Source organism: Carassius auratus, chromosome 6 (genome assembly GCF_003368295.1).
Source record: "Carassius auratus strain Wakin chromosome 6, ASM336829v1, whole genome shotgun sequence".
Taxonomy (NCBI): domain Eukaryota; kingdom Metazoa; phylum Chordata; class Actinopteri; order Cypriniformes; family Cyprinidae; genus Carassius; species Carassius auratus.
Genome location: NC_039248.1, coordinates 3916604 through 3933520, shown reverse-complemented (window position 1 = coordinate 3933520; position 16917 = coordinate 3916604). Strand labels below are relative to the sequence as shown.

Sequence of the window (16917 nt, the reverse complement as noted above, 5' to 3'; positions counted from 1 at the left end):
TTCTCGACCATAACGTAAAATAGGAGCACTTATTCAGATTGATTGACTTGCAAGATTCTTTATTCAAGTATTAAAATAATTCAATATCAAAACAATATAACTAGGGTTTAAATAATAATCCAAATGGTGAGGACATGTTGATAGGCTTCAACAAAAAAAATCAGAGAGTCTTCTCATGAGGACTGCCATTCCCCTGGAGAAAGTGAAATTGAGAGGATCAGTCCCTTCTTTATACTCTCCACAATTAGAGGATATTATTCAACAGGGGTGTGCAATCCTCCACACACTCCCAAGTCATCCCGCCACCAGCAGGTGAGAAGAGGAAGCACAGGGTCGTAACAGTGGACATATAATTACTTGACTTGTTTAGTCTTAGGAATTCCTTAAAGCTGCAGTAGGTAACTTTTGTAAAAATATATTTTTTACATATTTGTTAAACCTGTCATTATCTCCTGACAGTAGAATATGAGACAGATGACCCAGTGTCCTATTGACATTTGCAGAAACTCCATCGCTCCCGGTAAGAAAACAACCAATCAGAGCTGCGGTCCATAACTTTGTTTGTGTTCAAAATGTAGAAAAATTTATATAATAAGTGAGTACACCATGAATCCATTTTCCAAACCGTGTTTTTAGCTTGTCCTGAATCACTAGGGTGCACCTATAATAAGTGTTTATATTCAGACTATTTTAGATTGCTTCGGGGATACCGCGGCGGAGTAACCCAGTACCTTTGTGATTCTTCATAGACATAAACAGAGAGAAGTAGCTCCGGCTACGATGTTCTTCCGCAAGACACAAGCAGTTCTGTTTATTAACCGCTAGAGCGTCAAAAGTTACCTACCGCAGCTTTAAGTTATCCACGCCTGCTGCCTTTATACGGATGTTGCTTTTTGACACTATTTTGTATGGAAGTCTATGGGAAATCTAGTTTATTTTCCCCTAAAAAGGGGCCGTGACCTAATTGACAGTTACGTTCCCAGATGTGCTGGTAGTACGTACGTTCATTAAATGATACAACAAAAACCATAGTCATAATGTAACCATCTTATAACCAAACCACAAGCTGTGGTAACCACAAGAACCCTAAAAACAGAAACTATCACTTTAATTAAAAAATGCATAAAATAATGTCAGCACCTTATTTCAACATTGACTAGTCCATTTCACTCCAATGCAAGTGCAAAGCATGTTGTTAACTATAAATCTATCCGTGTATTTTTAATTAAGTAAAAAAAAAAAATTCTATTTAAAAAAAATAATAATAATAAAAAAAGTTGTTTTAGCATATATTCATTCCCATTCTGAATGGTCTCTAGTTAAATGTCGTCTATGAAAACATCTGGCAGTTGCTTCAGAGATGTTGGCGGAGGGAATCAGCTTCTCAGTCTTCTTTCCAAAACTGCCCACAGGGGTTTGATAATATTCAAGTCAGGTGATTTGTTTGGCCAGGGCAGATGTTGAAGTTGTTAGTGCTCCAGCTGTCCAGGTTTTAGGTTTATCTTTTTTACATTGCTTTATTATTCACTGTGATTGAAGTTTTAGCAGATAGCTCTTTCATGGAGGTTGGCTTTATTCTCTGTGGTCAGATTTTGTGGAAACAGGGTCTTCAAGGTGGACATTAACATTTGCTGTCACTTTGCTGCTGTATCTGTGTGTTGTTTGGACACAGTCCTCCTTCATGTTTGTTGGTCTCTGTCATTTACGTTCAGTGTTTGCCTTCTTTGCTGATGGAATCTAGCCATATTTGTGTACACTGTCATAATCACGAAGACTCAAGAAAACCAAAACAATCGGGCTGTTAAGGTTAAAGACACTCCTGCTAAACAGGCTCCCATGTTTTTTCTCTTTTGGAAGTCTGGCATTTCACAGATTACTTTAGTACTGAGGAAACATTTTCCCTCTTGACTCGTACTGCACAAAAAGTGGTTCAATAATGTTGAATGTTACAGGAACTGCAAATGCAGATCCCACTGTGTTCTGGTTTTGCAATATGGTGGTGTGTTTTGCATATGGTGGTGTGTTTTTTATGAAAGGTTGCCTAAAAATATATCCTATTCCTAAAATAAGAAATATCCCAATATATCTCCCTGCTAACAGTATCTCAATGTATCACAACATATTGCATCTCAACACGTGAATCGTGATACATATCGTTTCGCCAGATTCTTGCTAATTAGGGCTGCACAATATTGGGAAAAAATGACATTGTGATATTTTATTTTAGATCACATCTGGGGCTTTCCGTGCTTGTGCAGACTAAACCAGAGCGCGCGCACTTCACATCAGGAAGCACTAGCGCACTCAGATCAGTTGGACGTGGTTGTGTACAAGAGGTAAAAATGATATAAATACTGTTCGTTTTCTTACACAAACTGCTCGTTTTGTGTCGTAGGTGATCAGTGTGTACTTATGATGGGGAATTGTTTAATTTGGACTCCTCTGTGCATGCTCTTTGAGGTGGTGACCATAGACATCCATTATGTGAGTCACAGACAAGAACGGTTTGACCTAAAAATATAAAAATGGGAAATACTGAGGAAACAAAGAAACCTACATCTTAGATGAAAGTTTGTTTCAATATATATATATATAATAACGCACAAAATAACCAGTTATATAATACAGTTATAACAATAAACAGTTTTAGAAAAGCAGAGAAAAGTTTATGTAATATCTCAAGTGCCAGTAAAAAGTCAGCAATTGTAGCGCAGCCCCAGAGGAGCGTTTGGCAGCATTTGTTGATGAATTTGGCAGTTTGATGTGACGCCAATTTAGACAACCAGATTACTCGCCGGTTTGGGTCATTCTCATGAACGCAATCCTTCTCAGCATGAGGATTACAGAGAAGACACCCGCGGATCAAGAGAATGAAACAGCATTAATTTTCTAATTCGAAAAAGAGTCTGTCAGCATTTATTAAGCATGAAAACCTCTGGATTATAGCCAGAGACTTTGCTCCACTGCAGAAGTGCCGTCACAGGACTTGCAAGTGTAAGATTTTCCTGGCTTGTTCATCTGCTGTGATTCATTGCCACATGATTCCAAGCAAGACTTGCTTACATGCACATTACATGACATGAGACCCACATTACCAATTAGCAAGCTAATTAACCAACAGTAAAGTAGCTTTACGAGTCTGACTTCCTGGAAGGAAATTCTTATATCACCATTTTCCACTTCATTGCAAACATGCTTGAATAAAAAGATGCAGCTGTAGCTCACATATTGAATCTCACTAAGCTAACAGCAGGTGCTATTGTCCTCTCAGATGACAGTCCTTTAGACTAAAAGCTAGAATGAAGAGGAGAGCAGTGTCACAAGCTTGAACTCATGTGGGCTTGTGTGAGGTTTGAATTGAAACTCGAACCGAGGCATTTGTAGAATTATGTGACACAAATAACAATACTATTCAGAAACCAAGAATCATGGCTTCAGTTTCAGTTCATGCATTATGTTACTTGTGCCTATTCTCATCGCCTGTGTGTGTGTGTGTGTGTGTGTGTGTGTGTGTGTGTGTGTGTGTGTTATTCATTTCACTGCCTTGAGACTGTAGACAATTTCATTTCATAGATTATTTTTTCTTTCAAGTTATAGTATACATTTCAAGTTTCATTACACAAGCCACACACTCACAAGCACATACACATCCACACAGGGTCCACAATTAATGTTTTGCCACACCTGCTAATAAAGCTGGGTAAAAATAGATACATGTATCATGTAGTTAATGTAACATTTTATGTAAATTGAAATCTGTGTTTATTTCTGTTTTTGGCAGCAAATAGCAGACGGTTTTTTTATCACTTACAGCATCATGTTCAGTACTGTCTGTCAGTGAATTGCAAACTCTTATGAAAACAATGCAAAATAAATAGATAAATAAATACACATATAAAAATGTCACAATTTGATTTACAGTCCTCAAAAATGGAACATAAAATAAAACAAATCAACTTCAAATAACTATAATTATTTTATTGAATCACATCACTTTGGTGAGATGCCAAAGGTCAAATTATTAATCTTACTCTTTGACAGTGACAGTGACGTGACATGTGGCCAAGTATGGTGACCCATACTCGGATTTAGTTCTCTGCATTTATCCCATCCAAAGTGCACACACGCAGCAGTGAACACACACACATACGCACACACCATGAACACACACCTGGAGCAGTGGGCAGCCATTTTTTCCTGCTGCGCCCGGGGAGCAGTTGGGGGTTCGGTGCCTTGCTCAAGGGCACCTCAGTCATGGTATTGAAGGAGGAGAGAGTGCTGAGCTACATAAAAGAAATGCATGTTTTTTTTTTTTTAATAAATAAACCATGCACTTTATTAAAAATATATATATATATATTACCGACTGACTCAATAAAGCCAGATTTGACTTGCCTTTGGTGCTTGGCGAGTGTTAATTTTGGACGTGTACACACAGATTCAGCCACATGCTCATTGCTCGCTGTACTGAATGCTGTTTACGGTGGGTGGCAGCTGGTGAAAACGGATTAACATTTTATCTTTATTTAGGAACATTTCATTCAGATATAATATGTCCTTTTTATTTGGAAAAATATACCCATGGAACTCTACTTCAATGAATAATGAATCTTTTTCAGCTTTTGAGAGTGAAACAGTTTTATATTTCCACAGTTATTTTTTTTTACTTTTCTCTGGCATTGGCTTCCCTGCTTTGAAGAGCCCTTCCATCAACCAGAAGTTTAATGAAATATGATACATCTATAATTTATGTCTGCCTCATTTTTTCTTAGTCAAAACACATTAATTAATAGTCCGAGCACTTTATCTAGAATACCCAGCAGTCTTGTCCAGGAGTAATTGGTTTCTGTAGGGAAACACGCATGTTTGACAGGTGGTTCAGGGGTTTGAGTGCTAGAGCTGTGAGATGCATGCTGCCGTTCTGCATTATTTAGAAATCTAAGAGGTTTAGTAGTGAGCTTTTGATATGTATGAACAACGCTATAATTTGGTGGAGAGCAGTTATGTGAATAAAAAAAAAAAACCTTTAATACTTGAGTGACTATTATTTCAAATGTGATTATGCACACACATACACACCCACATAGCAAACGGACATGGCCAAAATGTGGCCTCAAGCTGGCACTGTTGGCCTCCTGTCAGCAATGGCATGTACCCTTCCAGCCAGAGCTGGTCCATTTGTGGCAATGATGGCACGGAGTGGATCAGGCAAACAAGATGAGGGCCGATTTTTGGTGGGAGGAGTGTGGCCCAGATCATTCCAGTGATATGTGGCCTAAAGCAGGATATGATCTGGCAGCATATTATGTGACCCATTAGGGCTCGACTTTAACGCTTGTCCGCTTGTCTCTCCTTGTATCCCCTTCCTCTGTAGCTATAGTAACAATTAAAACAACTTAAATCATGCCCTGATCCTCGAACTACTATTTCATTCTGCCTGAGTGGACTGCAACTGCAATGCATCATACTGTGGTGCTGCTCTTTGACACATCTGCAATAAATTCTTGATTAAGTTACATGTGTCTATCTGTTACGTTTCTCTTATAGACTGTATACTTTATACACTTACTCTTTATTGGTTGATTTGTTCTTTATAAATATAAATAGAAAAATCTATGCAGTTACAGTTACATGATGTGTGGGTTTATAGTCTGATTTTCTATTCAGTTTAATCTACTTTATTGGCATAGTTTGTGTGTACATTAAAGCATTTCACAAAATGAATAATGGCGATTATAGTAATACACAATGCAATAATATGAAATATTAATATTAATATATCTGGCCCGTGTGAAATCCATGTGGGCCAGATGTGGGCCAACACTTGTTGCTGTCTGGCTTGGGTCTGGGCTATATAAGGTTCAGGTGTGGCTCAGATTTGGGGATTCTGGTTTACTTAAGGCTGAGAATTGGCACCAATAATAAAACATTGTTTTGGCCCAGTTCAGGGCCAGCTAAGGGTGTATAACTGTCTGATATTTTGGCTGGTTATGGTCCATGTGTGGCCGTTGTCTTTAATCCAGTTTTGGGCCACTTCAGGGCCATCATTCTTTGCGGCACTTGGGCCGAGGCAAAAATTATAGTTTGGCCTGGATCTGGGCCAGAAAATATTTGATATGTGGAACACATTTGCAATCAGACTGACATTGTAACTAGCTGCAGGGACCAACTATTCTTTAATTGCATTAATATAAAATAAAGTTTCTTAGTGTTGTTCATTCTGTGCATTAATTTTAAAACTGTCAAAAGTTTCAATTGTTAACATGAGTTATTTTTTATAAAATACAATCATGTTGTCTATAACTTTTTAATATTATATTATATATTGTATTTTTGTCATTGCAAAAATTATGTCACATTATTTGGTAACTATGGCAACAGATAGTGAGCGCAATCTGAAAGCTGTGAAGTTGTCAAGGTTTTGAGTAATGACTCTGAATGTGCAATCTAGCATTTATTTGCTTTCCCACAAAAAGCATTTTACAGATGTTTAACCAATTTATTGAATCAGAATAAAAGGAAATGCATTCCTTTATACACATTAGTGGTTAAATTTACCTGGATTTACCTTTTTAATCATGTTTAATCTGTTTTTGCCAATGTTTAAGCATATCTTTGTAAAGCTTGTGTGTTTTTCTTAGTCTGTTTCCCAAGTCTGGTTCTTTAGGATTTGCTTTAAGCCACAAATTGTGTCACATTTTACATCCTGTGGGGTTTTATTAGCGTTATCTTTACGACAGCTCGCAGGTCAGACAGACAAGTTCGGTTGTGTTCAGAATCAGTCAGCATGTTCTACTTAAAGAGTTCTTTATCACAACAACAGCTTTTCTGCCAGCCAGTCAGTCTGTCTACCTACTTTATACAAAAAAATAGCCAGCCTGTTTGAATGTCCCTGCTGCCCTCAGTTACCTGTTGGTCTGCTGCCAGGTGGGAACAGGAGGGGCCGCCTCGTTTACCTGCATGACATCAAACAATAGCCCACGTCTCTGATTGGCCAGGGTGACGAAGCCCCTCCCTCAGCCTCTGTTGTAATTTAACACCTGACAGATTTTGCTTGTGCCTGAATTAGTCTTGTTCACACAGTCTCAGAAACCGTGCATCTGTCCCCAGAGACACTGTCCCAGCTAAGAGCTCAGATAGAGTAGCGCCGCCTGCGCTGTGCCTGATATATGGATTAGCCACTTGCTGTACACTTGCAGTTGCCTTCCCTTTCAGGACTTGGGTTTGGATCCACTAGTTTTCCAGGTTCTTGCCGATAGGATTTTCTAAACTTGAATCAGATTTCCTTTGGATGGTTTTCTTCACATGGGTAAGTGGTGGACATGCATTGGATTTTTGCTAGTAGTGTGCATGATCTTTTTAGCTAAACTTTGGCATTTCATAATAATATTCCATCATTTGCACTTAAATTAGGGTCTTATTAGTGGTGCGGTCTCTCTCATCTCCTCTGTGCACCTTCTCTTGCTGTTGTAAAGAAACACACTGGGGCTTAGGAGAAACCATTAGCAGAATCACAGCTGTCCTGTGGTTACTGATTTTCTCAGTCTTACATGTAAATCTCTCTTTTCATTCTACTTGAGCATAATGTTCACCTCAGATGCTGCTTTTTCTGAGGGCGTTATGTAAGACCTTTTTAATTAGACTGGCTAAATGTATAATTTAGATTGAATTATGGGGATATTGTAAAACTACACTGTCTTTCCTGAAAATGTTTTACAGAGAGTGTGTGAGCTAGTGCAGTTTGTGATGCACAACAATTATGAACTGCTTCTATTTTACATGCTATTTCTTAAATTTGATAAACAGAATATGTATTTAAATTCAAATTCAATGCACACAAGCTCATATGCTGATTTGAGAAAAAGTACCCAAAGGCATTTTTTACTCATAAATGTACTTAGTACATTAGTGACCTAGAAATGTATTAACTCGTCATAACTTTTTAAACTTTTAAATGTTATATATTTATTATTACTTATATTTCTGATATTTACTCTGATGCTTTTTTATATTTCTTATATCTATTTTTTGTTTGTTTTTTAGTGGTACTTTTTTAAGTTAAAATATTTTAAATAGGCCTATTATTAATATTGATATCCTTAAATCTAAGATTTCAGTATCAGGATTTTGGACTGCATACATTTGTTCTAGTGTTCATATCAGATATAAACTTCATTAATGACAAGGTAGCCTCAAACCTAAATTACCTTGACTAGCCCTTGGTCAGTTAAATAATTACAACAAATGCAAACAACTTAATGCAAACTTGAATTTTGATTAAATACAGTTGTTGGCGTAATTATACATGCATTAAAGGAAGACCGCTCTGTTGATTATAATATAGTTTCATCACATTGCCACATGTGCAGTATAACAAGTGTTCCATATATACTATATACTGCATTTATATTCCCTCTATACATTATATGGTATTTACTTTACAGGGAATAATGAAGGAGTGAGTAATTTGGCACACAGGAGCAGTGCCAACGCATGTACATAACCAACCCTTTTTTGACAGAAGTGAACCCGCAGGCTTGTTTGTTGTTATCACCTAGGCTACAATTGCACGTTTCATTTGTGCAAGGCCTGTAATAAGTCATTTGGATAAATGTATGTTCTACTACAGTATAACAAGCAAGAACATTACAGGATGACAGGTGAAAGGCGAAACCAGCAGTACAGAAAGTAAAAAATTATTTGCGGGTCAAATACACTTTAGCAGTTACACTGTTAACATGTTAATCTCATAGGCCGGTAGTTTGAGACCTCTTCTTTAAAGTGAATTTAACTTATATGTAACAAAACTGGGCTGTATTGATTGAACCGGGTAATTTTGCCTCTGCTGTGATTGAATGTTGTTATCAAAAGTGTCTTTTTTGGAGAGTAGTCAGTGGGAACTAGTTTGTCTGTCTCACTTTGTTCAGCGGGGAAGGCAGTCTTGTCCCCAGGGAGTGATTCTATTTCACACAGAGAGGCTTACGTCTTTCAAGCATACCATTGTCTCGTCTAATCCCACAGTCCTGCCCTGCTGCAATGCCATCCATTCAGTCACCACCAGCATATCGCTCTCTCTCTCTCTCTCTCTCCATCACTTGCTTCCTTACTTTTTGCTGGTTCTCAGAGGCTAGCATGTTGCTACATGGACCACCAACAGGATTCTCTCATTCTTAATAACAGAGAAGGAGGCATTCAAGAGAGATGGGACATTGGTCCAGAGAGGCAGTTTGTGACTTTGTTTAGTCCCCATATGAAACAATATAAGCAGTAGTTAGAGATCTTGACCCCACTGGCTTTCGGAAACACAATCTGTGACCTCTCTCGGTTTGGCTGTCGCAGTTGATTTGTGCATTTTGCAACTTTAACCTCAGCCCATTCAGGTCTGTTTGTATAGGGGTTACGTTCATCATGTCCTGTATCAAGTCGGTTTGACATCGCAGTGGTTTGAATGGGGGTTTATCACTAATGCAGTCTTGTTTGCTGTGTGCATCTCTGTTGTTTGGCCTGTTACGATGCTGTTGCCTGATTATTGTTGTGATAAGTATTTACTCTTAAAGGGACAGTGGACTTGTTCTTCTGTGTAACACAGAAGAAGAATTTTTGTTTCGTATAATTTTTTTCATTTATTTTTTATTTTTTTATAAATTCATGCAATGAAAGTTAATATTACAAGTTTTTTATTCAATTAATTCACTGTACTTTACTGTACACTTTGATTAAAAATCTAGTTTTGATCTCTTTTCCATCCACAGGCTTTTATGAGATTGTAAATGTATTTTCTTGCAGCTGAAATAGATTTTTTTTTTTAATAATTAACACCTTAATCCATCCGATTGAGCTCGATCCGAAATAATTTTATTTTTTTTGTATTGCTTTTCTAATACATATGAGAGCCCATGCAAATGCATGATCGGATTGAAAACTGAAACTGAAATGACTGCGCATGTGCAATGACCAACATTGATTGGAAATACATAATTTTCCATGATAATTTAGTTTAACATGCAGTTTCTAATTAAAAAAATACAATTTAGGGGTGTCATACCAAAGGACAACTAAACGTTAAAAAAGTTAAATATTTGAACAATTTTGAGACACTTGTCATGGGCTTCACAGGGGGCTTCAGTAACATGATCATGAATGGGGTCCTTCAACTAATTCATTTTTTCTTTGGAATTGAAGAAGAAGAAGAAGATTTATTTAATTTCGGTCCTCACAGACAATCAATCATACAAAAATAAATAAGGTTGTACATAATAACCGAAAAGGTGTAGGCTGAAGCCTCTGCTTATTAAGCCTACCCTTTGTACATAATTATCAATCAAATTAACTGAAAAATGAATTGAAATCATTATATGGTGTCACATCAGAGGACATGGTTTTCAGAGACAAAATGTATCAAGTTTCTATGCTTTCAGAAATATATAAGAAAATAGTCATTCCTATTTACTAAAATAGACACTTGTATAATTATGCCAGAGGTATTTATTAAAATGTATAGATAAACCATAATGTTGTTGTTTTCAACAAACTATCTACATTTAGCTTAATCAAAGAACCCTTGATGCTTCATTTTTGCTGTTTCAATTGATATCTACAACCATTACAGTGATCTGAAGAACTTATAAACATAAATAACGTTTTAATATACAAAAAACCATAAAGCAACTCAACCCTATAAAAGGGTTTGGTTAAAGGTTCTTTAATAAACCAAAACTTCTGCAAAAAGTTTTACTTTTCACTGTTCAAGGCACTTGAACTCAGATTGCACCAGTAGAAATTGTGACATTGTCTGATAAATGAAGAATAGCATATTGTTTCATGAATACCTCCCCTATTTGTCATAGGAGGAAGGACACATAACAGATACAGGGTCCAGGGGCTTTCCTCTGAACGTTTCATCTCACTGGATGTGAATGAAACCACTGTCAGCAGTAGTGACAGTAATTTGTTTGGCTTATAAAGACTGCATTTGCTGTTTATTGCTCTCTTTGATGGAGAATTCAAAGTCCCTCCATCATGAACCTCTGAAGAGGAGTTCAAAATAAACCCAGTTTAATTAGCATTTGAATTTCTGTCTGTTGTGATTTATAGTGCCATCCACTGAAATTGCCTCTGTGTCTGTTATTTCTGTTATCACGGCCTGCCGGAGAGACCCGAGCAAAAGGCGCCAAGCATTTAACAGCATCATTCTGGGCCACTATTTTCGGTTTGTTGCTTTAAAAGTGGCGATACAATCTTGAAAATCAGCCATATCTCCTTACTTTGAAAACTTCAAAAGCAGATGTATGAATCTGTAAACTTTGATTTTCTTTGACCTGAGAACTTTGATTGGTGAGCAGCTCTGTACTTTCCCCCTTATGAAATAGGATACATCTGTAATAATTACAGAGCTTGCAGAGCTGTAGCCTTATTCCTCAAGCATTTAGATTAGCCCTGAGTATTAAACTTTTTCAATTAATTCAGCTTGAAAAGCTTAATGTACAGACTTTGTAGATAATTTCAGCATTAGCTCTATTTTGGGCTTTTCAGCATTTTAATGCTGGGGTGGATAACACATGATGCACTTTAGGAAATAAAGGTAAAAAAAAGCTTTCACTGGGGTGGTACGTCCTCAGAAGGTATGAAGTCCATATTGGTCCCTTAAAGCTACATATTAATACTATACATATTAGTATCTAAAAGATACAAAAGTGTACCTTTAAATAATCAATGACCACTTTTGTACTTTGGGTATGTAAAAACAATTTAAATATCAAGATATTAGGTTGGATGTATATCAATATTTCAGGAAAATTGTATATTTTATGTCTTTTAAAACTGGTTACTCATTTTTCTAACGTTTTCAATAATCTTTTACCTTTCACCTGTGGTAGTTTATTTTATATTGTTCTGCAATGTGTCCTGCATTTACAGAAGTACTAAAAGTCCCAATGAATGTGACATCATAAAAGTTGCATGCATATACTTCATCCAAAGTCATTTTAATTAAAATAAAATGATTATATGCCTGAAACTTTTATGATGTCACATTCATTGGGACTTTTATTACTTCTGTAAATGCATCAGGTTTCTGTAAGCAGTGCATGTCAACTACCTACTAAGATTTACTGTATGTAAATCTCTCATTGATTTGCATTGAAAGAATGCGTAGTCATTATGTTTGCATACTGAGTTCTGATTGGAGTTCTGTGTGTGTAATAAAATGCAATTTGTCTTATACTCTACCATTCTTGTTTCTATTCAACCATTATAGTCTAGTTTACATTGAAAAAATGATGTTCCATTATGTATTCTCAGGAGTGTCATGACAACAGCAAAGCTGCTCTAATGTGCCATTTAATTCCCAAAGACTATAACCAAAACTTACATAAAACTAAAACACTAGCCTTTGGGAGCCTTGCAAGCACTGCCTTTTCCTTGTGGAAATGCAAATGTAGTTTTGCAATATAAAGAAGCGCAAATAGTCTTTGCCAGCGTATCTAAATGGTTTGCAGTTTTATGTTTTCCTAAACTTTTATTGTATACTGTGTCACAGATGTCTGTGCCGGAGAAGCAGAGGGATTCTCGATTCCTGCTGTGTGTGTGTGTGTGTTTGTGTGTCTAACACAAGTCTGCACTTGTCCTTGAGTATCTTCAGAAAGGATACTGACAGTAGCGTTGCTTAGAGACCGTCTCAGTGTGTTCTCCGCTCACCATGAAGCCCAAAACTTGAGGATTAGAGGACAAGAAAGGTGTATGAATGCCGACAATAGGAAACCCAGTCAGTGACTCTTTAAAACTTTGTACAATGAAACACAGCATAATGGCTAAAGGTGCTTTGGTTTACAACAGGTGTCCCGCTGAACTGAAAGCTGTTTTCTCCACATGGAATGTGTCATTCATATCCATGTCACGGCTTCTTTTGTGTTACATGACCTTTTTAGACACACCCTGGGACCATGCAAAATTAGCATTGGATTTAAAGTGTTTTTGTGAAAGATTCTCAGCTGAAAGTGACCGTGGAAAGATCTATGGCTTGTTTTCCACCTCTACGACCAGCTGGAAATACATAGCAGCATATCATTTATTAGCTGGTCATGTACATTTACAGGCTTGTCTGTACCCGTCATAAGCACTTGAGGAAATAATACGTTTCTTATCCATATTTGTTCTCTGACTCATCCGCCAGTGGCAGGCCACCAGCACAAGCAAATCAGTCATTTCAGATAAGGCCTTTTCTTTCCGTCATTAGATACTGTATCTTCTGAGCCACTGGTGGACCCCTGCTTCTCCCTAGCATACACACACTAAATATATAAGCACAGCGGTGGATTCAGATTAAACGTAGTTTCTCTCCAGTGGGCCACATGCTGGGACTATCAACCCAGTGATTTCCTCATCAACATACAGAGCTGAATAACAGCATCTCTGACTGCTTCTCTCCTGCTTTTAATGAACACACAATTGTGTGGAAAACATGTGAAACCGTATTTGGCCACTGTGGAATTATCAATGTATTTTAGATTAGATTAGATTAGATTAGATTAGATTCAACTTTATTGTCATTATGCAGAGTACAAGTACAGAGCTAATGAAATGCAGTTAGCATCTAAACAGAAGTGCAAGAATATAGTGTTTTATATACATAAAAGTGCAGAGTAAGTGAAGCTATGATATACAAAATGTACAGTGGAGTTGCTATGTACAGTATTGAGCAGAGTATATACAGAATATGAATAGAAATGCAATGTAGGGATTGTATGTACATTATGAACAGAGCAATGTAGGATTATATACAGTTGGATGAGTGTGCAAAAGTATTTTTAAACAATGTATTCTATGCAAAATCACAGAAGTGCAATGATATTTTTATAGAAATAGTTTACTGTGCTTTGTACAGTAACAACTTTAGACAGTAATAGTTAGAACAGTGTGCAGTCTGTTCAAAATATGAGTAGTGCAAATACATGTATGTAAAGTACTGTGACCAATGCAGGTTAGATTGGTGGTTTGGGGTTCAGAAGTGTCACAGCCTTGGGGAAGAAGCTCTTCATGAGCCTACTAGTGTGAGAGCATAGGCTCCTATAACGCCTGCCAGATGGAAGGAGGGTGAAGAGTCCATGGTTAGGGTGAGAGGCATCCTTGAGGATGTTTCTTGCCCTGCCCAGACAGCGCCTGTGATAAATGTTCTCGATGGAAGTTAACTGGGTGCCGGTGATCCGCTGGAGTGTTTTGCGGTCAGATGCAGAGCAATTGCTGGACTATACTGAGATGCAGTTTGTGAGTATGCTCTCAATGGTAGAGCGGTAGAATTTCACAAGGATCCTGGGACTCAGGTGGACTTTCTTTAGGCTCTGGAAGAAGTAAAGGCGCTGCTGTGCCTTTTTGACCAGAGTGGAGGTGTTATGGGACAAGGTGAGGTCATCAGAGATGTGGATGCCAAGGAACTTGAAACTCAACACACGCTCCACTACAGCTCCATTGATGTAGATGGGTGTGTGTGCATGACTCCTAGTCCACCTGAAGTCCACAATGATCTCCTTTGTCTTCTGTGTGTTTAGTTTTAGGTTGTTGGTGGCACAACACACAGCAAGATGCTGCACCTCATCCCTGTAGGCTGACTCATCGTCATCCTTGATCAGACCTACCACCGTGGTGTCATCTGCAAATTTGATTATGGTGTTGGAGCCATAAACAGGAACGCAGTCATGGGTGAAGAGGGAGTACAGGAGAGTGCTCAGAACGCAGCCCTGTGGCACGCCGGTGTTCAGGGTGATGATGGAGGAGGAGAGGTTATCTAACTTAACAGACTGAGGTCTGTTAGTCAGAAAATCTAGAATCCAGTTGCAGATGGGTGTGCTGATTCCAAGCTGGCTGAGCTTGGAGAGTGAAGTGTTGTTGAGATGGCATCCTCTGTTGACCTATTGTGGTGATAGGCAAATTGGAATGGGTCTGATGAGTGGGATACAACCAGTTTCTCAAAGCACTTGGCAATGATGGGGGTGAGTGCAACAGGACGGAAGACGTTAGGGACCAAGGCAGTGTAGTGCTTCAGTACAGGACAGTTGTTAGGGCCAGGGACAGATCGAAAATGTCTGTGAAGACCTTAGCCAGCTGCTCCGCACAGGCTTTAAGCACACGACCAGGTATTCCGTCAGGGCCAGCTGCTTTCCGTGCATTCACCTTACGCAGATAATGGTAAACATCTGATGTGGAGAGAGTGAGAGGCAGTTCACTGAGTTGATGCTCAGCTTTGAGTGAGATCTCCATATTATTTTGATCAAAACGAGCATAATTTAAGTGATTGAGTTCTTCTGGGAGGGAGGCAGGGCTGAAGGGGGGGGGGCACAGAGTTAGGTGGTTTGTAAGCTGTGATAGATTGTATGCCTTATCACATACACCGGGGGTCTGAAGAATTTAAGTGTTCTTCAATCCTCTGTTTATGTGTGAGTTTGGCATGGTAGATACCCTTCTTCGGGTTAGTTTTTTCATTGCCACATTAGCATTAGTATCCGGAGGTACATAATCTGCAGCAGCAACAATACAAGTAAACTCATGTGGTAGATAGAATGGCATGCACTTGATAATCAGGAAATCCAGGTCAGCAGAGCAGTAGGTATCAACAATGACAGAGTCTTTACACCATGATTTGTTTACATAAATGCATACTCCAAAACCCTTGTTTTTACCAGAGGTTGCTGCTACTCTGTCAGCCCTGAAGAAAGAGCATCCATCCATATGCACCACGCTGTTTGGGACATCATTGCAGAGCCATGTTTCAGTGAAGAACATAACATTACAGTCCATAAGACATTTCTGTGTGAGGGTCCAGATCTTTAGTTCGTCCATCTTGTTCATCAAAGACCGTACACTGGCAAGGAAGATGCTGGGCAGAGCTGGTCGATGTAGGTTTAGCCTTAGCTTAGCACGCAGCCCTCCACGCTTTCCCCGTCTTTGTTTACGGTCTCGACGCCGATGCCGAACACTTCTAGTCGGTACGAGTGATCCGCTTGTCCACAGTGTTCTCAGTAGCTCTGGCGGGAGTTCGCTGAAGTCGAAAGGATGATCTAAAACTATGTTGGAAAACCTTTTGTTGATGTCCAAAAGTGACTGTTTACTATAGCTGCCGTTCACACAACTGAATCGCGCGAACACGAAGGAAATAACCAGGTAAATTATTAACACTATTTTCCAAAATCTGGTAAGACGCTGAGCCTCAGGTTGTGTTCACGCCGCCATCTTGGTTGCATATTTTGTGCTCTTACATATATTGTTTCACACAGTTTGAGCTGCATAATCATATATTCTTTGTTGGAATATAGCAGTGCAAAAATACTGTTCTAGAGCTTTGCATTGATATGTGAAAGTTTGATGTTAAAGATGCCGTTCTGATATACAACATGATTTTTTTTATTTTTTAGAAAAAAATGGCATGTGCATTCCCATGATTAGGTGAGAAAATCAAGGGAAATATTTATAAAATATTGGTGTCATAGATGTCACAAACAATGTTGGGTTTATACCTGAATCCTTCAATTAGTTCTGCTGATACAGTGACAGATAACAAAGCCTTTATCCATGCCATAATCCTCTATCTCTGTTTTTGAAATGGAAAAGAGAGAGGAACCCAAACAGACACATATCACTGGCAAAATAATGAACGTGTGTCCCTGCAAAAGGTCGGATTATTCAAATCATAGCCATACACAGCCTGTCTGTTTTGACTCCATGAGTCAGATTCATCTCAGGTGTCAGATTAGTTCTGGAGGATTTTATATTTTCTGCACATTTATTACAATTCCAGACACTGATTTTTGAAATCTTTTCTCAGTGTTATTGATCAGGATGCTGATGCCAGATCCGTATTCAAATGAATGATACAGATAGTGATCAATACTGTCAGACTGAAACCACACTGCGGAGGGGTCTTTGAAG

At 38.3% G+C, this 16917-nt stretch overlaps 1 protein-coding gene across 17 annotated transcripts in view; it reads left to right on the top strand.

The window, feature by feature from the left end:
• LOC113091140 (receptor-type tyrosine-protein phosphatase F-like) overlaps window positions 1-16917 on the top strand; it is a 204520-nt gene that overhangs the window by 33415 nt on the left and 154188 nt on the right. The window contains exon 1 of one of the 17 annotated variants that reach the window (XM_026256590.1): window positions 7068-7309. The exons of the other annotated variants lie outside the window; for them this stretch is intronic. The gene's annotated coding sequence lies outside the window, so the exon portion shown is untranslated. Of the gene's footprint in view, window positions 1-7067; window positions 7310-16917 lie in introns of those variants that run through there. 17 annotated transcript variants of the gene reach the window in all.